The sequence below is a fragment of the Sciurus vulgaris genome (assembly GCF_902686455.1).
Source record: "Sciurus vulgaris genome assembly, chromosome: 1".
Taxonomy (NCBI): Eukaryota; Metazoa; Chordata; class Mammalia; order Rodentia; family Sciuridae; genus Sciurus; species Sciurus vulgaris.
In genome coordinates, this window is record NC_136461.1 from 126669148 (window position 1) to 126690742 (window position 21595).

The following is a 21595-nucleotide window of genomic DNA, read 5'->3' on the forward strand; positions in this document are numbered from 1 at the left end:
CCATTAGTGTAATCATACATGTACATAGGGTAATGATGTCTGTCTCATTTCACCATTTTTCATACCCCTTGCTCCTCCTCCCTCTCATTTTCCTCTATTTAATCTAAAGTTCCTCCATTCTTCTCTCACCTCCCAATCTCCACACACACACACACACATTCTATTTCATCATCCACTTATCAGGGAAAAATTTGACCTTTTTTTTTTTTTCTGATTGGCTTATTTCACTTAGCATGATATTCTCCAAGTCCATCCTTTTATCTGCAAATGCCATAATGTTATTCTTCTTTATGGCTGAATAATATTCCATTGTGTATATGTACTACAGTTTCTTTGTCCATTCATCTGGAATATTATTTAATCCTTTTTAATGCTGTTTATACTCTGGAAGAGAAAGCTAATTAGGCAAAAACTGACTCCTTTTAAATAAGAAAGTGAAGGATAAAAGAGAGAACAAAGATCTGAACCTTGCAACTTTGAAGAGTTTTACTGGTTTTGAACTCCAAATAGTAAGAGGTGATATTAAGGAAAGATTTGAGCAAAAATGGTCTCTATGAATTAATGGATTAAAACAAGGGACAAAACTCTGGACAAAAGACCAGATTAAATCTGATTCTTCCTCACCTAAGCCCTGTTGTTTCTGATGGTATGGTAGCATCCACAATTAAATTCAAGAAAAGTGCATAGGAATGAAGAAATAATGACGTTCCAGTAACTTGGGCGACTGAGGCAGGAGGATCATAAGTTTGAGGCCAGCCTGGATGATTTAGTGAGACCCTGTCTCAAAAAGAAAAAAAATTTAAAAGTCTGGGCACAGTGGTAAAGCACCTTTGAGTTCAATCACCAGTGACACACACACACACACACACACACAAGTGTGCACGATGTTAAAGTGGGCTGGAGAATAATGCCTAGGAAGAAACTGGAATACTGATGCACAGAATTGGCAGAAAGCAATCAGAAGCCCATTATTTGTCTTCTCTTACTAAAAACTCCTGTGGCTATAAAGATCTTCCAACTCTGGTCATCAGAAAGGAGCTGTGAATCTGTTTGACATCCAGTGGAGGCAAAGTCTTCAAAGCTCATATGAGATGTGGCCATGGAGGAAGATGTGTAAGGAAGAGCTCCAAAGATGGTCAAGTCAGACTAGAAAAAAATAGTTGACAAGGAAGTTTCCTGCAAATAGTGGGACTGCATTCTAATGGAGGGTCTTCCTACATGCATCTTGGTCAAAGGTGCTTCATAATAACTCATCACCGGGGTTTCCTCATCTCCGTGAGACAGTGACTACAGTGTTTCCACTTCCCTGTAGTCAGTTGGAAAGTTTCTTGTAATTATTCTGATTATGCACTCCCTTGGTATCCATGTACAGGAGGAAGATACCTTTTTTTCTTTCTTTCTTTTTTTTTTTTTTTTTTTTACAAAAGGGCAAGACAAAAGGATGGGAAACTGATCGAGAAAATGTTCACTTTGAGCTGAGTTCAGTGTTAGGTTGTCTCCCTTAGAGATAGAATGCATATGTTTTATACGTTTGAAAAGGAATGCAATGGAATGCTACTCAGTCATAAAGAAGGATCTAATTATGGCATTTACCATTAAATGGATGGAACTGAAGAATATTATTTTAAGTGAAATAATTCAGACCCAAAATCTAAAGACCAAATGTTCTCTCTGATATGTGGATGCTCACACAAAATAAGGGGTGGGAGAATAGAAGTTCATTGGATGAGAAAGGGGAATGAAGGGAAAGGAGGGAGATGGGAATAGGAAAGACAGTGGAATGAAATGGACATAACTTTCCTATGCTCATATATGAACACATGACCATGTAACTCTACATCCTATACAACCAGGAGAATGGGAAGTTATATTCCATGTGTGTATAATATGTCAATACATACAATACATTCTACTGTCATGTATCTATAAAAAGAACAAATAAAAAAATTAAAAATAAAATGAAAAGGAATGCACATGTATATCTGATGGCCAAAGGGGTAGTCTTCAATCCTCCATAAGTGATTGTCTCTGGGAAGTTGTTGTAGCTTTATAGCATATATATTTATAAGTAGTTATAGTGACAGACTTTATGAATAGGACAAGATATGCATTTAATGTTTCTTTTTCTATAGGAAGGCATTTAAAAGGACTTGCGATATAAATACATTTTTTAGAAAAACAAAAAAATGAATGTGAAAAATCCATCTTTATGTCTTTGGGTCACTTTGGAAATCTACATATTTCCTATTATAGAGACCATAGATTCAATGAGTAAAGGAAAGTACACAAGAAGGCAGGTCGAAAAATGTCTTGGAAAACTATTCAGAGTAGACTTTAGCAAGCACATGTAGGATATTTTCCAAATATAAATAACTTCTCAAGAGACTGAAGAGCTGAGAAAAGTATAACATTAACATTGATCAAGTATTAATTTGTTCAACTTTCATGCATTTAAAATATTCATATTGAATAATATATAATTGCTAATACATCAATAAAACTAATGAATTAAATGGATGTATAAAAATAAATATCCAAGAAATTTAATATTGTCATTATCAATATCCTTTTACAATAAATTATAATCATGGAACTTCATAGCATATTATGAAATTACTTGACATATTGTTAAAAATATTTGTTAACCTGAACAAATTATTTTTAAGCACAATTAATTAAAATTTAAATTCACATGGGGTTATTTAAAAGATCAAGTTAAAAAGAGAATCTTACTATAAACTACATAGTAAAGGCCATAGGACCATATTTTAATAACCAGCATTGAACAATGAGTCATTTGACCTGCAAAATATATGAGCAGTATATCACACAGTGGCTTTGAGGGGAGATTACAGCTATAGTTATGTACCTTATTGATGGTCTGATGTATTTAAATACCTTTTAAGATGATAAGGAATGATAAGTCAACTTGAAACATTGTCATATTGAAGTAATATATACTTATATCCAGTGTAGTGAGGTTGGGGGCAGTGGTTGGGAAGTGTTGTAGAAGAAACCTTCATCACTCTGTAGAATATACACTCCAGTCAAGTATTTACATTTTGATAAAGTTGTTGGCAATACAAACGAAGTGATGATAAAAGCAATGGCATCTTTTATTACAAGTTGCAATAAGGAATCAAAAGATTTAGTCACCACATTTTATATTTCCAGGAAGACCAGAATAATCTCTCTGCTCTTGTCTCCCTCTCTTCTCTAGAAGTGCATAGCTTGGACTGCTTGATGGTTGACCATAGGTTCCTTAGATTCTGTTCACTTTTCTCCAGACTTTTTTCTCTCTATTCTCAGACTTCATAATTTTCATTGTATTGTTTTCAGTATCTACTGATACTTCTGACTCCTGAAATCTACCTTTGAATCCATCTAGGAAATTTTTATTATACTATTTTCAGTTCCAGAATTTATTTTGGTTTATTTTCAGTTTTCTCTGTCCCTCTGTTGACATTTATATTTTTCATATATTATCTTCTTAGTGTTCTCCCTGTCTTCCTTTAGCACCTTTGAGCATCTTTACACAGTTGTTTAAAAGTGTTTAGCAAGTCTACCACCTGGTCCTGCTGAGGGTCAGTTTCTGTTACTTATTGGTTTGATTGGGACTCATTTTCCGGATTCTTTCTATGCCTTGTGATTTATTTTGTTGTTAAAAACTGAACATTTGAAACTAATAATGGGGTTCCCTTCTCCAGGGTTTGCTGCTTTCTATTTTGTTTTATATTTGTTGTATCTGATTTTTGTTCTTGGATTTTTCTTTTTTTTTCAGCATTTGGGCCTTGTGCATGTTAGGTAAGTACTCTACAATGAGCTATAGTCTCAACATCCCTTACCACCTATTTTAAAACAATTTTGGTGTCTGTTTCTGTACCAAAGATCAGCCTAAAGAGTAAATATAAGGTCTTTTCAATTTTTTTTTTTCTAAGCCAGTACCTTTTCCTGGGCATACACAATCATTTCTTTTCTCCCCTAAATACCTTTCCTTTTGAATGCCTTTAGCCTTTAATGTCTGGCTCCCAAAAGAAGGAAAAATAAGAAAGATGAAAGAGAGAAAATTGCTGGTTCTTTAAATACCTTGGCAGTCCTGGATGGAGGATGAGGTTCAATGAAGATGGCCACTTCTTTCTTACCACACATCTGTGATCAGAAAATCAGTAATTTGAGCAGAGATCTCAGATATTTGGAGGACATACATTTTGCTAACCTCTTCTCCAGCAAAATGTGTACAACTACTCCAGGAACACGTGCATGATTTTCCTGCCATGGGGCTGGGAGTTGGTAGTGAATAGCTGCTATAGTGCCAAGAGCTGAAATTAGCTGATATTAATCGCGCTTTACCTTACAAGTCTTCACCTAGAAGTTGCAAACTTTCAGTCTTTCCAGAGTTTCAGAATAGTTGCATCAGATGAAATCAAATGAATTAAACCAGTGAAACTTTTATCTAGATGGGGAGACTCCTGGTGCTTCCTACTCCACTATTTACCTATGTATATAGATATATATGTACATATGTGTGTATACACACACATAACACACAACACATACAAGCCCTCCAATAATATAAGTATTTATCTAAATATTTAAATCAATGCATCACAACATTGAACCCGTATTGATACGTAAGTTTTTTTTTACTATTTTCATTTTAGCAATGAAAACATATTTAAATTTATAATGACAGCATAGTAGTATACAAGGGTGGGTTCTAGTTGCAATTTCGAAGTCACATTACAGGGAAGAAAGTTTGGGTTAAGATGAAAATTCAAGGGTTGATATGCAGAATAGAATTATATGAGAACAAAGCAGATGAATTATAAGGACAAAAAAAGTAGATTAACACTCTATAACTCATAGAGAAGAGTGCTTTTTGATGGCAGGTTAGCTCTGAGCAAAATCCTGCTGCAGAAGATAAATTTTTTTTTAAATTAATGTATCTATTGTTTATCACCTGTGTTCCCTGAGGACTTGAAGAGTTTCCCAGATAGCTTAGTTAAAATGCAGAAAGACTGAAAGAAAATTGATACTTACCTGGCATTGCTCTTTATCAAAGTGGTGATCAATATCTTGTGAAGGGCTATGAGATATTGTATCAGGATATATAACATGGGTATTTTATCTATTGTATTCACTTACTCTTTCACAAAATGTAAACAGCAGAATTGCTATTTGGAAAAAAAGAAAGTGAATATTTTTTCACATTTATTCAAGTGTTTCAGAACCAATAAACTGAAAAGATAAAAGAGCTTATGTCACTTCCCTTCCTCACCTGGAGAAGTCCTCTTGTGATCTTCATTTACCTTACTGCAGTAGGCACAGGGGGATAGAGGAAGATGTGGTAACAAGAGAGGGTATGCTGTGACTCTGGATGAAATGTGTTGTCTTAGCTTCTTCCTGCTGCCAGCAGTCCAGAAGTCCATACTCTGTCCATTCATTTATTTATCCCTTGAGAACCAAAAATAATTATCTCATGTAATCTTCAAAACAATCCTTTATGGGAAACATGAAAGTTAATTATATCATCATGAGGAAAAGGAAAGATAGGTGAAAGGATAAGAATTTAAGTTGATTTAGCCATCGTGGTGGTCAGAATTCTAAAAAGAAAAACAACAGGATATAGACATAGGTAGAGATATAGGCACAGATACAGATATGAGTGTAGACATATAGAAATAGATTTGTTTTGAGTGATTGGATCATGTGATTATGGAGGTCGAGAGATCCCACAATCTACAACCTGCAAACTGGAGGCTAAGGAAGGCAGGTGATGTGGTTCCAATCTCTGCCCAAAGGTCTGAGAATCCCCTGATTCTTTGGTAGTGACTGCCCATTTAGAGATCCCATCTATGTTCTTCCCCTCTCTTGCTTTCATGTGTATGCACAAACTGTTTGCACTGTGGCAACCAACTCTTCTATCTTCATTGATTTTAATCAGTAAAGAAGCAATAAAAAGTATATTAGGTTTTTACACATTAAATCATGTTTCCCTTACCACATTTCTCTTTTTCAAACCACTTTTGTCTCTTACATCTCTTCCTGATAATAGTCTTTCGAAAGTCTTGCTGTGTGCCAGCAAGACCACATCCCTACCCTTAATCCACATCTGGTCCCAGACTTTTCTTTGTTGGTAGGCTTTTGATGACTTCTTCTATTTCATTGCTTGAAATTGATCTATTTAAATTGTGTATGTCCTCTTCATTCAATTTAGGTAATTCATATGTCTCTAGAAACCTGTTGATGTCTCCGAGATTTTCTATTTTGTTGGAGTATAGAATTTCAAAATAGCTTCTAATTATATTTTGTATTTCAATCGTGTCTGTTGTGATATTTCCTTGTTTATTCCGCATTAGTAATTTGGGTTTCCTCTCTTCTTCTCTTTGTTTGTGTGCCTAAGGGTTTATGAATTTTGATTATTTTTTCAAAGAACCAACTATTTCTTAATTTTTTCTATTGTTTCTTTTTTTTTTTTTTTTAATTGGTTGATTCTGCTCCGATTTTAACTGTTTCCTGTCTTCTTACTTCCTTACTTTTGGTGTTGCTCTGTTCTTCTTTTTCTAGGGCTTTAAGCCATAGTGTTAGGTTGTTTATTTGTTGATTTTTTCTTCTTTTATTGAATGCACTCCATGAAATAAATTTTCCTCTAAGAATTTTTTTCATCGTGTCCCAGAGAGTTTGATATGTTGTTTCTTTGTTCTCATTCATCTCTAAGAATTATTTAATTTCCTTCCTGATATCTTCTGTTATCCATTCATCATACAACAGCATATTATTTAAACTCCAGGTTTTGGAGTAGTTTCTGTTTATTACTCTGTCATTTATTTGTAATTTCAATCCATTATGATCTGATAGAATACAAGATACTATCTCTATCTCCTTGTATTTGCTAACATTAGCTTTGTGGCATAATATATGGTCTATTTTAGAGAAGGATCCATGTGCTGCTGAGAAGAAAGTGTATTAGCTCTTTGTTGGATGGTATATTCTATAAATGTCCGTTAAGTCTAAATTGTTGATTGTGTTATTGAGATCTATGGTTTCTTTGCTCAATTTTTGTTTGGAGGATCTGTCCAGTGGTGAGAGAGGTTTGTTAAAATTACCTAGTATTATTGTGTTATGGTCTATTTGATTTCTGGAATTGAGAAGGATTTGTTTGACATACATGGATGAGCCACTGTTTGGGGCATAGATATTTATTATTGTTATGTTATGATTGTTATGATTGCTGATTTATGCTTCCCTTAAGCAGTATGAAATGTCCTCCTTCATCCCTTCTGACTAACTTTGGCTTGAAGTCCACATTATCTGATATGAGGATGGATACTCTGGCTTTTTTACTGTGTCCACGAGCATGGTATGTTTTTCCCCATCCTTTTACCTTTCGTATATTGCTTTCTATGAGATGAGTGTCTTGCAGGCAGCAAATTGTTGGATTTCTCTTTTTAATCCAATCTACCAGTCTATGTCTTTTGATTGAGGAGTTCAGGCCATTAGCATTCAGGGTTATTATTGAGATATGATTTGTATTCCCAGTCATTTGGCTAATTTTTTTTTTGACATGACTTGATTTCTCCTTTATTTGGATGTTCCTTTAGGGTAGTTCCTCCTTTGCTGATTTACATCATTGTTTTTCATCTGTTCCTCATGGAATATTTGGCTGAGAATGTTCTGTAATGCTGGCTTTCTTTTTGTAAATTCTTTTAGCTTTTGTTTATCATGGAAGGAATTTATTTCTTCCTCAATTCTGAAGGTAAGTTTTGTTGGGTGTAAGATTCCTGGTTGGCATTCATTTTCTTTCAGGGCTTGGTAAATGTTGTTCCAGGCCCTTCTAGCTTTTAGGGTCTGGATTGAAAAATGTGCTGATATCCTTATTGGTTTCCCCCTGAATGTAATTTGATTCTTTTCTCTCCCAGTCTTTAAATTTCTGTCTTTATTTTGTATGATAGGTATTTTCATAATAATGTGCCTTGGTGTGTATCTATTGTAATTTTGTGTATTAGGAGTTCTATAAGCCTCTTGTACTTGATTTTCCATTTCATTCTTCAGATTTGGGAAATTTTCTGATATTATTTCATTGAATAGATTGTTCATTCCTTTGGTTTGTTTCTCTAAGCCTTCCTCAATCCCAATAATCCTCAAATTCGGCCTTTTAATGATATCCCATAATTCTTGTAGATTCTGTTCATGATTTCATACCGTCTTCTGTGTTCAGTCAACTTTGTTTTCAAGATTAAATATTTTGTCTTCAATATCTGAGGTTCTGTCTTCCAGGTGTTCTATTCTATTTGTTATGCTTTCTATGGAGTTCTTAATTTGCTTTATTGTTTCCTTCATTTCAAGAATTTCTGGGTTTTTTTTTTTCAATATCTCTAACTCTTTATTGAAATGATCTTTTGCTTCCTGTATTTGCTCTTTTAACTGTAGATTGGTGCAATCATTCAATGCATGCATTTGCCCTTTCATCTTATTCTTCAATGCTTGCATTTGCTCTTTCATCTCCTCATTTGCTTCTCTGATCATTTTGATTATGTTCATTCTGAACTCCCTTTCTGACATTTCTTCTGCCATGCTGTCATTGGATTTTATTGCTGTACCCTCTAGGTTTGTTTGGGACATTTTCTTCCCTTGTGATCTCATATTGTTCAGGTATTTACCCCTCTAATAGTGAAACTCTGGGCTATTGCTGATTTTCTCTGTTGACTAATATTGTCTCTGTAGATTTCCAATAGCCTACCTCTTAGCCTTCAGTAGCCTGAAGTCTTGGAGGAGCTTGATAATGTGGTGCTTCACTAGGAAGCTGGCCTTCTAGGGGTGGTGGCCTTCAGGTGGGGTATATTTCTCAGTGGCTCTGAGTTGGTCCTGAGTCTCTCAATACCTCCTCTTTTTGACTCCTGGGTCCTGTCGAGGGTCCTCTAGCCTCCTGTAGGTGTCTCAGGAAAAGAGTTGCCTTTCCACTGATGATGGCCACTCTCTCAGGAGTAATTCAAAATGCCTGCACCAGCCTATAAAGAAGACTCTGGCTAACTCCATGATAGCAACAAACCTTGGCATGGTGGTCAGGCAGGGTTGTTCAGTGATGGTGTCTGTCTTTGGCCTGGTGTTTTGGCTACCCACCGCCCAGCTCCGCAAGGCAGGTGGGTTGGGTGCCCTCCTGCTACCTCTGCGATACAAGTGGCCTGACTCACCCTCCACCTCACTCCACGACTGTGACCAACCAGTGATGGCGCCAACCTAGGTGCAGGGGTCAGACAGGGTCGCTCCTGTTGTATAGCTTTTGTTCTTGTTTGTGTTTTTTTTTCTAATTTCTCCAGGAGCTGTGTTTTTAATTCCATCACCCACTGCAATATTTGAGTATTTTTTTTTAATATTCATCTTTTCAAAGCCTTTTCCTCTGGGTACCTAGAATAGTGTCTTAATATAGAGCCTGTTCAAGCTGTTCAAGAAATATTAATTGGATAAACTATGCATTGTAAAGAGAGGTATCTTTTTGATGGGATATGGGCCAGAATAGTAAATATCGAGTCCTATTTTTCTTTCTGACAGGTGTGATAAAATCAGCTCACCATTTATTTGGCCTTCATTTTTCAAGTAAATAATAAGGAGATTGTGTTGTTTCACCTCTCACATCTTCCCTTCTATGATTGTATTGAGTGATTTCTCATTAAATGGGATTAAACTTTGGATTTTGCATCTCTTAATTTCAAAATCTTTGAGTTGTAGAAATATTTTAAATGCCAGAAAGAACGCTGAATTTATTTAGTCCCAGTGTCCCTATTCACCCCAACAATTAAGCATTCTGAACCTTAATGCCTGATTCCAGTGAGACTGACATTATCTTTCTTTGTTAACAAAACAAATTTTAAAAAATATTAATAATCCTTCAAGGAGATATATTTGTTACAATGTAACATTTTTCCAGCTTAAATTTAAAATGTAAAACTAGATGTAAGGAAACTAAAAACTATTTAAATGAGATTATGTTTGCTTGATACACAGAATTTCTTCCATCATTTAGGCCTTAGTAACAGGAAAATTAATGTACATTATAATGAAAACAATGTCACATTTTCCAGAATTCTCTCAAGCTTGTATTTCTCATATTCCTTCAATCTTATGGATTTGGATCTGGTTTATTAAACAAATAAAAAATAAAAGCCTTGATTTGTTTCTTGTACTCTCTTGAGAAAGATAAGTATAAAGTTCTGAATGAGAAAATGCCCTGCCCCCCAAGACTTGGTGAACAGAGTCACCTGTCACCCAGATGTTCTCAAAACTTCTCAAGGTTTAGTGTTACATATGATTATTGCCATTATTCCTTGAAATTATTTGTTTCATAGATGCAAATATTGATGCGACACAAATTAGTTTTATTCTGTTGCTTTTCTATTGAAAAATGTCTGTCTCTATGTCAAAATCTAATTCTCGTTTTGAATGTTTCACTTTTAAAATTATTTTGAAAACGCACTAATGGATTATTGTCAAATATAGAGACTAAATGCAAGTGACAAATAATAAAACAATTATTCATTTGGTAGAAAATAATAGAAGTTCAATTTCAATTCAATAATAATTTCCCTTTTGTACAATTTGGTAACATGTCCTTCACACTAAAGCGAACAAATTCATAATTTTCTTTCTAAATTTATCAGAGAATTTCAAATAGTCCTAAACAAGTCACTTTGGTTCTTTGATTATATTATATCATGTACTAAATAAAGGGTTTTGATCAGATTTTGTATGAGATTCTAATATTCCATATGTAGCAACTAAATATGACTTTAATTAATCCTAAATGATCATAGGAAAATTCAATATTAGGCCTAATAATATGGTTTGTATATGAGGCATCCTTCAAAAACTCTTATTAATGCAGGAATATTCAGAGGTGACATGATTGGATTATAAAAGTTGTAACCTAATCAGTCCTTCATAGTTTAAATGACCTGACTCAGTGGTAACTGTAGATTAGAGGAGGTGAGTAACTAGGGGTATAGTATATCATCTCTATAGATCCTTCCCCTCTTACTCTCTGCTTCCTCACCCCACCAAGAGCAGAGCAGTTTTTCTCCACTGGGCCTTTCCTCAATGATGCTGTGTCTCACCTTTGGCCCAGAGTAATGGAGTTGGCTGTTTATGGACTTAAACCTCTGAAACCATGAACCCAGGGGCCCCTACATTGCTCCTGTTGGGGATTTTGGTCACATGAAGGCAAAAATGATGGAAACAGAAAGTGGTACCAAGAACCAGGTCACTGCTGTGACTAGCTTGACCCCTTAGTTCAGTAGGCTTTAGAGGTGGTTTGCAAGAGGAATTTTGAAAAATTTAGAGATGCAGGCTGGAAAATCTTTAGCTGTTATAATCAAAGCTTAATGGGCAATTATGGTGGGAGCATAAGAGACCAGAATGCCAATAGGAATGTGGACACTGTTCATAAAGTTTAAAAGGGAAATGAGAACTATGATGGGAATTGGGTTAGAGGCCATTGATGTTATATTCTGGCAAAGAAGTTAACTACATTTTGCCCATGTCCTGTGACTTTGTGTGAAGCTGAATTTTAAAGTAATGGACTATCTGGATATGGTGGTGCACAACTGTAATCTCAGCTACTTGGGAGACTAAAGCAGGAGAATTACAAGTTCAAAGACAGACTTAGCAATTTAGCTTGACCCATCTCAAAAAACAAAAGACTGAAGATGTAGTTCAGTGGTAAATCAACTCTGGGTTCAATTCCCGGTATCAAACAAACAAACAAACACACGAAAAGTTTATAAGGCAAAAGCCAACTACCAAAGACTGAGATAAATTTTTAAGAAAGAGATCTATCAGGACTACTCACTCTAAGAAGATGAAGACTAGTCAGACAATAAAAGAGAAAAATGTAATAGCAAAATCTCCCAAACTTAAAAGTGATTAACTAATTAATCTAGTGAAGGAAATCTGAAGACAGCACAATATTCAGGGAGTCATCTGGATATTGCTGCCAACTTTTAGCCAGGTTTACTGTGAGAATTACAAGTAGAAAATAGAGGTAAAAGACTTTTAAAAATTGCAGTTTGACTGGAAAAGTTCTTATAAAGCTGGAACCAAGAAAGATATGTTTGTTGAACACATAAACTTAAATATTTTATAGAGACAATAGAAAAATATGCCTCAAGGGTATATCAGGAATTTGCAAGAACACACCTAGTACAGGCTTTAGGATACAGAAGGGAAAATTCCTTTGAGAAGAGATCATAGGGGCATGCTGCATGCACAGGGGGTTGGAGGAAGTTGTTTCACTGTGCTCAATGCTAGGGCACACAGAGACTGCTGCAGCTGTGATTCCAGGGGCCCAAATATTGTGTGACCTGGCAATAGACCCCGGTGTCTTCCACTTGGTGTTGCTTCTTCAGGAATTCAGGAGACTAAAGTAAAGGGGTCACAGAGTCTTCCACCAAGATTTCAGGGGAAAGTCTGAGGCCCAGCAAAGTGTAGCAGGGTCCAACTCCCTGCAGGCTGCCCCTGAGAAGGCAATGTGAGAAACTGTGAATATGAAACTGAAGTTTAAATGGAGATTCCCCAAGATTAAGAAATGCCAATAACATGGACTGTCTGCTGAGAAAAGCTGTTTGCTGTAGAGAGAGCCAAGCTAAAAACTAGTCCATTTGTGCTGCAATTGGCAAGGCAGAAGTGTCAATGCCGCTCAAACCCTATGGAGACCATCACAGGGAAGCTGAGAGCTACAACTCCAAACCTCAGTTCTTGTGTTCTGATGAAAGAAAATTTAAAGTCAGACACCAAAATTCATGCAAGAGAACTATAAGTGAGAGTGAGGTAAAAGTAAAGTAAAAGCAAAATGAGATTTAAGCAGGGAGCACTCTCAAAAGAGAAAGTGTGTCATCTCTGAGCAGAGAACAACAAGGAGACAATGCTGTCTCCAAATTTATTACTGTTTGATGTTTACCATGAGAACTGCAGACCTTCTGTACTCTGTTAATCAGGTGTTCAACCCCTCCTTCACATCAGGTGGTGGAATTTTGACCTTAGTTGGTACTCTCTGGAACTGTTATGGTAGTCATCCTAGTCAATCCTATGTTAATGTGGGAAGTATTCGGAGTATTCAGTCAGAAGTTACCTTAATGTGTCTGCACCACTGAAGAATACCCGCTCCTGAGCTAGGAAGTGACACTTGGCAATATAACTTATAATTTTATCTTGATCTTTATGGGTCCTGTTAAGGGTTATTCCCATAAATTCTTCTTTCTTGATCCCTTCCCGTTATCTCTTTTACTTTTGTTTCTTTATTTTCAAGGTCATGAGCTGATGTTTTCCTATAGATTATCTGCTACAAATTATTTGTTCATCTGCCTTAGCAGTAACTTAAATGAAAACTTTAACTTAAACCTGTGACTTTGACGTACACATCATTTCTCATTGGTAGCCTCTACCTAACAGAGAGCACACCTCATGGCTATGTGTCCTAGATGCTGAATGAAGAATTACTGGACCTATTTCTCTAGCTGGGTTTTAGTCTTGCTTTGTATGCCCTTCTTCTTTCTATACCCTATTCTGTCCTTTTGAGATGGAAATGTTTACTCTGTGCCACTATATACTGAATATATATAGCTTGCTTTTGATTTTTACAGGGGCTCACAGGTGAGTTTGTCTTGAGTCACAGAGGAGATTTTGAACTTAGATGCCTGGGTAATGCTGAACTGTTAAGATTATGGGACTCGTGGAGATGAAATAAATCCAGTTTGCTTTTTGATATGGATATGAGCTTTTATGGGCTAATGGTGGAATGTTATGGTTTAGAAATGACCTGTCCCCAACAGCTCCTGTTAATGCAGGAATATTCAGATGTGAATGTTTGGATTATGAGACCTGTGATCTAATCCACTCGTCTTAGTTTGAATGGATTGACTGAGTCATAACTATAGGCAGGTGGGACATGAATGGAGGAGGTGGGTCACTGGAGCCATGTCCTGCGGGGTGCATCTTCCCTGCAGCCCCTTCCCCTTTCACTCTTTCTCTGATTCCTCAGGACTATAAGTTGAGAAGCTTTCTTCCACTGGGCTCTTCCCCCATGATATTCCACCTCACCTTGGGCCCAGAGCAAGGGAATCAACCATATATGGACTGAGACTTCTGAAATTGTAAGCCCCAAGTAAACTTTTTCTCTTCTAAGTTGTTTTTGTCAGGTATTTGGATCAAAAATAATGCAAAATCTAACTAAAACAGTCAAGAGGAGTTGCAGGGACCCATTTTGACATGACTAGAGTCATCTTGGTAATAATGATCATTATTTTTCCTACCTGGAGATTTTACATACATACCAAACACTACTGTGATAGAAGCTATATTCAAACAAAGAAAAGACAAGTTGGCACAGCTAGTATTTGTGTGCTCATGTGTGACTCTGTCAAGCAACATGGCATGACCAGTGTCTGTGTGTCTATGTGTGCCTATTTAGTAACTATGTGTGTCTCTGTTCCCTTTACACATTACCTTTATCCAACTCTGCCCAATACTCAGGACATTCTGCTGACCCATGTAGGGGAGACAGAGGGGCTAGTACCTAGCAAGGAGGGTGACAGAGGGACTAGTAGGGGCTGTATAAAGTTTGGGTGTTCAGCCATTGAATGTAATTCCAGAAAGTCTGTGCTGGTATGAAATAAACACTGCTTCCTGTTGAATCCCCCAGGGCCCTGTCTCTCTGTACATAAATCTAGCAACATTTCTTGGGGGCTCATGTCCAAGTTTTGGAGGTGGTAATTATACCTCCTTTGTCACTTGGGTGTGGGTCCCAGGACACCATGAAAGGTGACCTCACATGGTGCCAGTGCACTAATTATTCCATAGAAGACTAACCCTCTTGGCATGCCATTGCAAGAACTCCAGGAACACAAGGATACCCAGTAAGGCTGCAGGAACCAACTCAGGGAGCTCTGCCCATCAGACAGGTAGGAACACAAGTTCAAGAGGTAGACCTGCCCTAAATGGCAGAACAGGAGCCTGATCAACTCCCAGAGTGGCCAGTCTTGACTGCATGAGGTAAAACTGCAATGCTAGGGTAATGGGTGGTGATTTGGAGACTGGACACAAGTTGATGATAATTGGATGAGGTGGGCTAAACCCAAAGAGAGTGTGGAGTCCTGATCTGTAGTTCTGTGGTGCATCTCATACAGCTTATGGTAGTGCCAGGCTCTCCACAACATCTATGAACCTGGCCTGGGTTGGGGGTTTATATTGAGCTGCCAATGTTAATAGGCACCTGAAATATCCCTTAGAGGGGAGCTACTAGAGATCAATGAAGCAATTGCTCACTCCTCTTCCCCTTTCCCCCCTCCTCATGTGTGTGAGAGTCATCTTTCAGGGGGAGGAAATGCATGACAAGCAGAGTAAACTTATACTTCTAGATATATGGGTAACTTATATCCCAAGATACATGAATAATAAAAAACTTCAAAAGGAGATATTTTGGAGACTTTGGGGTTGACTCCCAGAAATCTCTGGAAATTTCTGTGAAATAGATTGACTTGCCAATGGATCCCTAAATCAGGAGTTAATTAACAAGTTGTTTAAGGTCATTATAGGGAACTCCGGGCACCCTGACCAGTTTCCTTACATTGATTGCTGGCAAGACATGGCCTGCTCTCAGCCGCATTGGCTAAAGACTTGTCTGGAGAACTGTAAAATTATGATGGCCTGGGTGACAACTCCCTCAAAATGTCAGCCAGAACCTAAAAAGCCCATTCTATCTGGGGAATTAAAGGATATTCTTCTACCTTATGCATCCTTATATCTCCTGCTGCATTATGCACTTCCTGCACTACTGCATCTGAAAACCTGCTAGAGGCTGCTTACATCCCTGAAGCCACTCTTCCCATGGAGCCACCCAAGACACCCCTGACTGTGGCCACTTGGAGCCACTAGTTTTAACGCAGTGTACTCTACTTGGGAAGTTCCAGGAGGACAGTGCTGGCAGCCCCGTCCCAATAGATATCAAGGTGCTCTGTAGAATCTGGATACTTATTTTAGCAAAACACATTCATGAGACCACAAGGGGGGAAAGTGAGAACTTTTATTATGGGAACCAGTCCAACAAAAGACCTTTGAGTAAATCAAGCAAGCTCTCACCTACACTTGTGGTTTGGGACTCCCAGACATATCCACACCTTTCTTCTTGTACATACACAAGTGCACTGGTGATGCAGTGGGAGTCCTGACCCAGATGTTGGGGTCATGGCATTGTCCAATGGCATACCTCTCCAAGCAGTGGGACTCTGTCACTCAAGGCTGGCAACCCTGACTACAAACACTTGAGGCCATGGCCCCCTTGGCATCAGTGGCTGACAGACTGATTATGGGACAGGAATTAATGGTCTAAGTACCACACTCAGCACAAACACTAATAGAGTACAAGAGACAATATTGTCTCACTAACTGTGGATGAAATTTCATGTATTAACCTAGACATAGTGAGGACTTTAAGCTCCATGACCCTACTGCCTGTCAGGTCAGATCATGACTGTATCAAAATCGTGGATGAGGTATTTTCCAGGAAATTAGAGTTTTTGGACTGGCCTCTCAAAGATCCTGATGCTGAGTACCTCACCAATGGTACCAGTTTTGTAGAAGAGGGAGAACACCTCATCTGTTGTCACTCCAAATTCCACCATTGAGGCAAAAGCTCTAACAAAAGGAACTTCAGCACAAAAGGCTGAACTCATTGTGCTAACAGAAGTTCTTCAGCTGGCAGCAGGAATATGAGTCAATATACACACAGACTCTAAACATGCTTTCACCACCCTCCAAGTACATGGAGCTTTATATAAAGAAAAGGACCTAATAAACTCAGGAGGGAAGGATGTAAAGCATGGCAAAGGAATCCTTGAATTCTTAGATTCTGTGTGGGCTCCTAAAAGGGTGGCATTCATACATTGTTTGGGACATCAAAGGGGAAACACTGTTCCTTGGGGAAATTGTAAAGTAGGTCAAGAGGCAGAGTTCAAGGTCTCCAAGTGGGTAACAGAGTAAACAGCCTTGACCACCACCCTATTTCCCAGTCAATTGGCAGAATAGGACCCAAATTACTCTCAACATCAGAATATTTGGTTTAAAACTGAAAATGGAAGTTACCTCTCACGCAGATGGTGGTGATTTGAAGATGGATGAATAGCAGTTCCTGAGGCCCTGGCCCCAGCCTTTGTTAAGCTGTTCCACCAGGAGACCCACATTGGCCAGACAACTCTTGAGGCCACATTGAACTGACATTTCTACATTCCCCTATTCTCCAGCATAGTCCAAAATGTTTGTGAACAATGTGAAACATTTGCCTAGAATAACCTACATCAGGAACCTAATGCCTCCCCTGGGGTACAAAGTGTTGGAAGAGCCCCATTTGAAGAATTAAGTGTGGACTTCACTGAGCTCAGGGCTAAAAAGTTTTGTTGGTCTCTGTTTGTGTGTGTGTACTTTCTCAGGATGAGTAGAGACCTTCCCTACTCACAAAGAGAAGGCATATGAAGTGACCTGATCTTTCCTGAAGGAAGTCATTCCCTGATCTGGAATCCCAATCACCAGGGGATCAGATAATGGGCCAGCATTTATAGCTGAAGTGGTGCAATTGGTAGCAGAGTAGTTGAAGATCACCTGGAAGTTACATACTGTATAGTTTTCCCAGAGCTCTTGGAAAGTGGAGCTAATTAATCAAACTTTAAAGTTACAACTAAGCAGACTGTGTCAGGAAACCCACCTACACTGGGACCAATTGTTGTCAATTGCTTTGTTAAGAATTAAGATTCTTAACAAAAGAGACAGGGTTCTCCTCTTATGAATTCTCTTCCCATTTTAGGGGTTATGAGAAGATCTCAAGAAATTGGGTAACATTACACTGCATCAGCAGATATAGGTTCTTGGCTCAGCCCTGACCACTATACACCACTGAGTTAGGGAATGGCTACCCATGAGCCTGATCACCGATGCCCATCCCTTTAAACCAGGATCTGCGGTTTGGGTAAAAGAATGGAATGTCCAATCCCTAAAGCCTCTTTGGAAGGGGCCATTCACTGTCATTTTATCCACCCCTATTGCATGCAGCAAAAGTGGCTGAGGAGATCCTCTGTATTTATCACAGCAGAGTGGAGCCAGCTTCTCACGACTAGGAGTACATTCCAGTTCCAGCTGCACTGCACAAGTTGACCATCCAGAATAAACAAGCTGCACCATGAGAGGAACCGAAGGACAACAGTCCTGCTTTAGTCACCCTGGATGCTGACTAATCTGAGCACGGCAGAAGCTTAAGGAATCAACCACCTGCCAGGATAAATGGGATATTCTTATCTCCTATATTAGTCTTTCCACTCTAATGCTTTGGCACTGTCACCTCTTGACCCCTGTCTGCTGCCACAGTCTTAGCCTTAATTTTTACTATAGGATTAGCAGCGACTGCTCTGGCTAACTGACACTAGGTTGAAAAGTTTTTATTAGCAGTCTTTTACCTCCTTTTGATAGGATATTTCATTGCTATTGACTGTGTCAGATCTAGCTCCTGTTTGTAGACTTAAGTCCCTCATCCTGTGATCCATGCCTTCTCATGACTCAATCAGGCCAAGGTATCATTATGACCTTATTTTATACTCATTTTTCCTGACAGGAAACAGTCTCAGGGACCTGCAGGTATAATAAGACCACCTTGCCACAAGAGGATAAATATACTTGTTTTGATACACAATGTTCCCCAACTGAGGAATGACTGGGAGTCCAAAATTCATGGGAAGGCAATTTGGAACAGGGTCCATTAATTTATGATGTTCAACTTACTAATCTAAGGCAGCAAGTGTCAGTACCCTTTGATGTTTGATGGGAGCATGAATAAGACTTGGGCACTTTCTGTGATCCATCATGTTTCCCACATCATATGGAGACTTATTTGTGAAGAAGAGGTACAGGCTCAATGAAAAGTTAATGTGTGAACAGTCTGCAAATGGTAAGTGGTCCATGTACACTGGTTATGCCATTTTTTTTTCTACTCTTGTAGTTGTGTTACATGGGCCACATGGCAGAGAGAGAGCAAAATTGCCCTATTTCAAAAGGGTGTCACTAGACTGAACTGTAAAATGGGAGCCTCTAACCCTATTAATTTTATTATTGTTGACCCTGAAGACAGGATGAAAAACAGGCTTCTGACCTGGCATACATATGGCTGGATGAGGTACTGACCCAGGAATCATACTATACTTCAAAAGGGTCACAGCTTCACTAGTTGTGTTCTATTCCTCAGAGCCTTAATTATTAGAAAATATCATCTTGCCCAAGAGGGAGAACAGTTTAACATCTCATTGGAACTCAAAGATGTCTAAGCCAAAAATCAAAATTCTGTGATGAAATTACCAAAAAAAAAAAAAAAACCAAAGTACAGCTGTGGGGATCCTTAAACCTCAAACAGGTCTGGGGTAATGCCACCATAGAAATCAGACGGTAAGCCCCAGGTGGACTATATTGAATATGTGGAATGGTTGCCTGTGCTAAATGGTCCCAGTTCTGGTGTGGCTCTTGTGTATTGAGGATTATTTGCCCCCTCCTTTTTCCTCCTTCTGTTAGCCAGAGGGGAACAATTGGGCGTCCCAGTATGTGAAAACCAAGGTGCCCTAACAGAGTAGCAAGCCCTGACAACTGGTGACAGAAAAGAAGATGAATGGCCCCCTGAACAGATAATGCACTACTGTGGTCCAGGTACCTGGGCAGAGAATGAGTCCTGGGAATACTAGACTGCCATCTACATGTTAAATCGTGTCATTAGGCTATAGGCTGTTGCTGAAATTATAACTAATGAGACCATGCATGCCCTCAATGTATTGACAAAGTACTCAAATTTGCAATGGTATCTATCAAAACTGGTTGGTTTTAGATTACTTGCTTGCTTCTGAAGATGGGGTACCTGAGAAACTGTTGTTTACAGATTGATGATGAAGATCTGAGAGAAAGATCACCCAGACCCTGTCCAGATCTGGAAGGGCTAGAACCTCAGGGAATAATTTGGAGGATGGTTTTCAACTTTGGGGGGATACAAAACACTCAAAAGCATTGTAGGTTTACTGCTGAGGGCCTGCCTCCTCCTACCTCACCTGTTATCTCTGGTCACAATCTCTGTCCCCAGCCTCATGGAGGCTAGGGCTGAAACAAAGACAGTCAGGCACATCATGAAGTTATGGCGATACAAACTGGTAAATCAGGATGATGCTTTTTGATCCTGAAGGGATCCAAGCATCAAAGGGGGAAATGTGGTAGGAGCCCTCTGTAAACAAAGAAAAAAGGAGGAGGAACAGCCAGTAATCGTGTGCACATGTGAGACTCTGTGAAGCAACATGGTGCAGCCAATGACTGTGTGCACATGTGGGCCCCTGCAGTGTAGGGTAGACAAAGGGGCTAGTATATAGCAGGGAGGAGGAGGGGGACCAGCAGGGGCTGTATCAGGCAAAGCTCCCCTGCATTTGGGGATTTGGCCTTTTGTGTAATTCCACGGAGTCTGTGCCAACACGAAATAAACACTGCTTCCTGTCAAATGCCCCAGTGCTATGTTTCTCTGTATGCAAATTCCACAACACTACAGAACAAGATCAGGACAGTCAACTAAGCATTTTGTATCATCACTGACAACTAAACTGTTTCTTGACTGACATTTTATATTTTAATAGTTTTTGAGGAAGACTAGTTACATTCTGATCAACTTCAACTCACCTTTTTCTAGTTTAGCATATAAATTTCTTTTCCTGCCTTGGAGTTCAGGGGATGTACCTGCATTGGTACCACACAAGACATACTACTGTCTGAAAGTCCTCAGCAAATTGCAATCTGTAATGCTGGATCTATCTTCCACTTTCTTTTGTTGCAGAGCAACTTCTACTGTGGCAGACAGCTGGTTCTCATGTTCTAGGGCTAGATTTTTTAAATCAGAAGAGAAAAGCAAAAGATACTAATTATAGGCCGAAGATAAAAATTATAGCTAGATATACATAGATAAGTAGATTACAGACAGATAGGGTTAGGGATATAGCTCAGTGGTAGAGTAGTTTTTCAAGATGCATCAAACTGAGGGTTCCATCCCCAGACCTTGGGGGAAAATGATGAATGAATTTCATAAATGCAGTAGATATTTTTCTCAGGTTACTGTGACCCATGAATCTTTTCTTTCTTTAGAGAGACTAGAAACCAAACACATAATAAAGTAGAAAAGTGTTACACCTGAAAATGCAGATAATCTAATCCAGAAATGAAAATCAACTGTCTGCCAACCTCAATTTTTAAAAGTTTATTTTGAGAATCCTACATAGATGTTATACTCAGATAAAAGGGAGAACCAAATTTTAAGCTCTTAAGAATTCTAGTATGATATATAACCTGAAATTTAACTAAGATCACAATACAACATTGTCTTTCCTAATCCTTTTTCATTTTCCCTTAGAAACATGCTTTTTATGCTATTGAAAATCATTTTTATGTTGCCCATTAGCTCCTGCTGGAAATATAAGGAAAATTCTATAATCCATGGTGCTGAGAATTAGGAATGACAGGGAACATTAGAAATGAATGGTGTTAAACAAGAAAT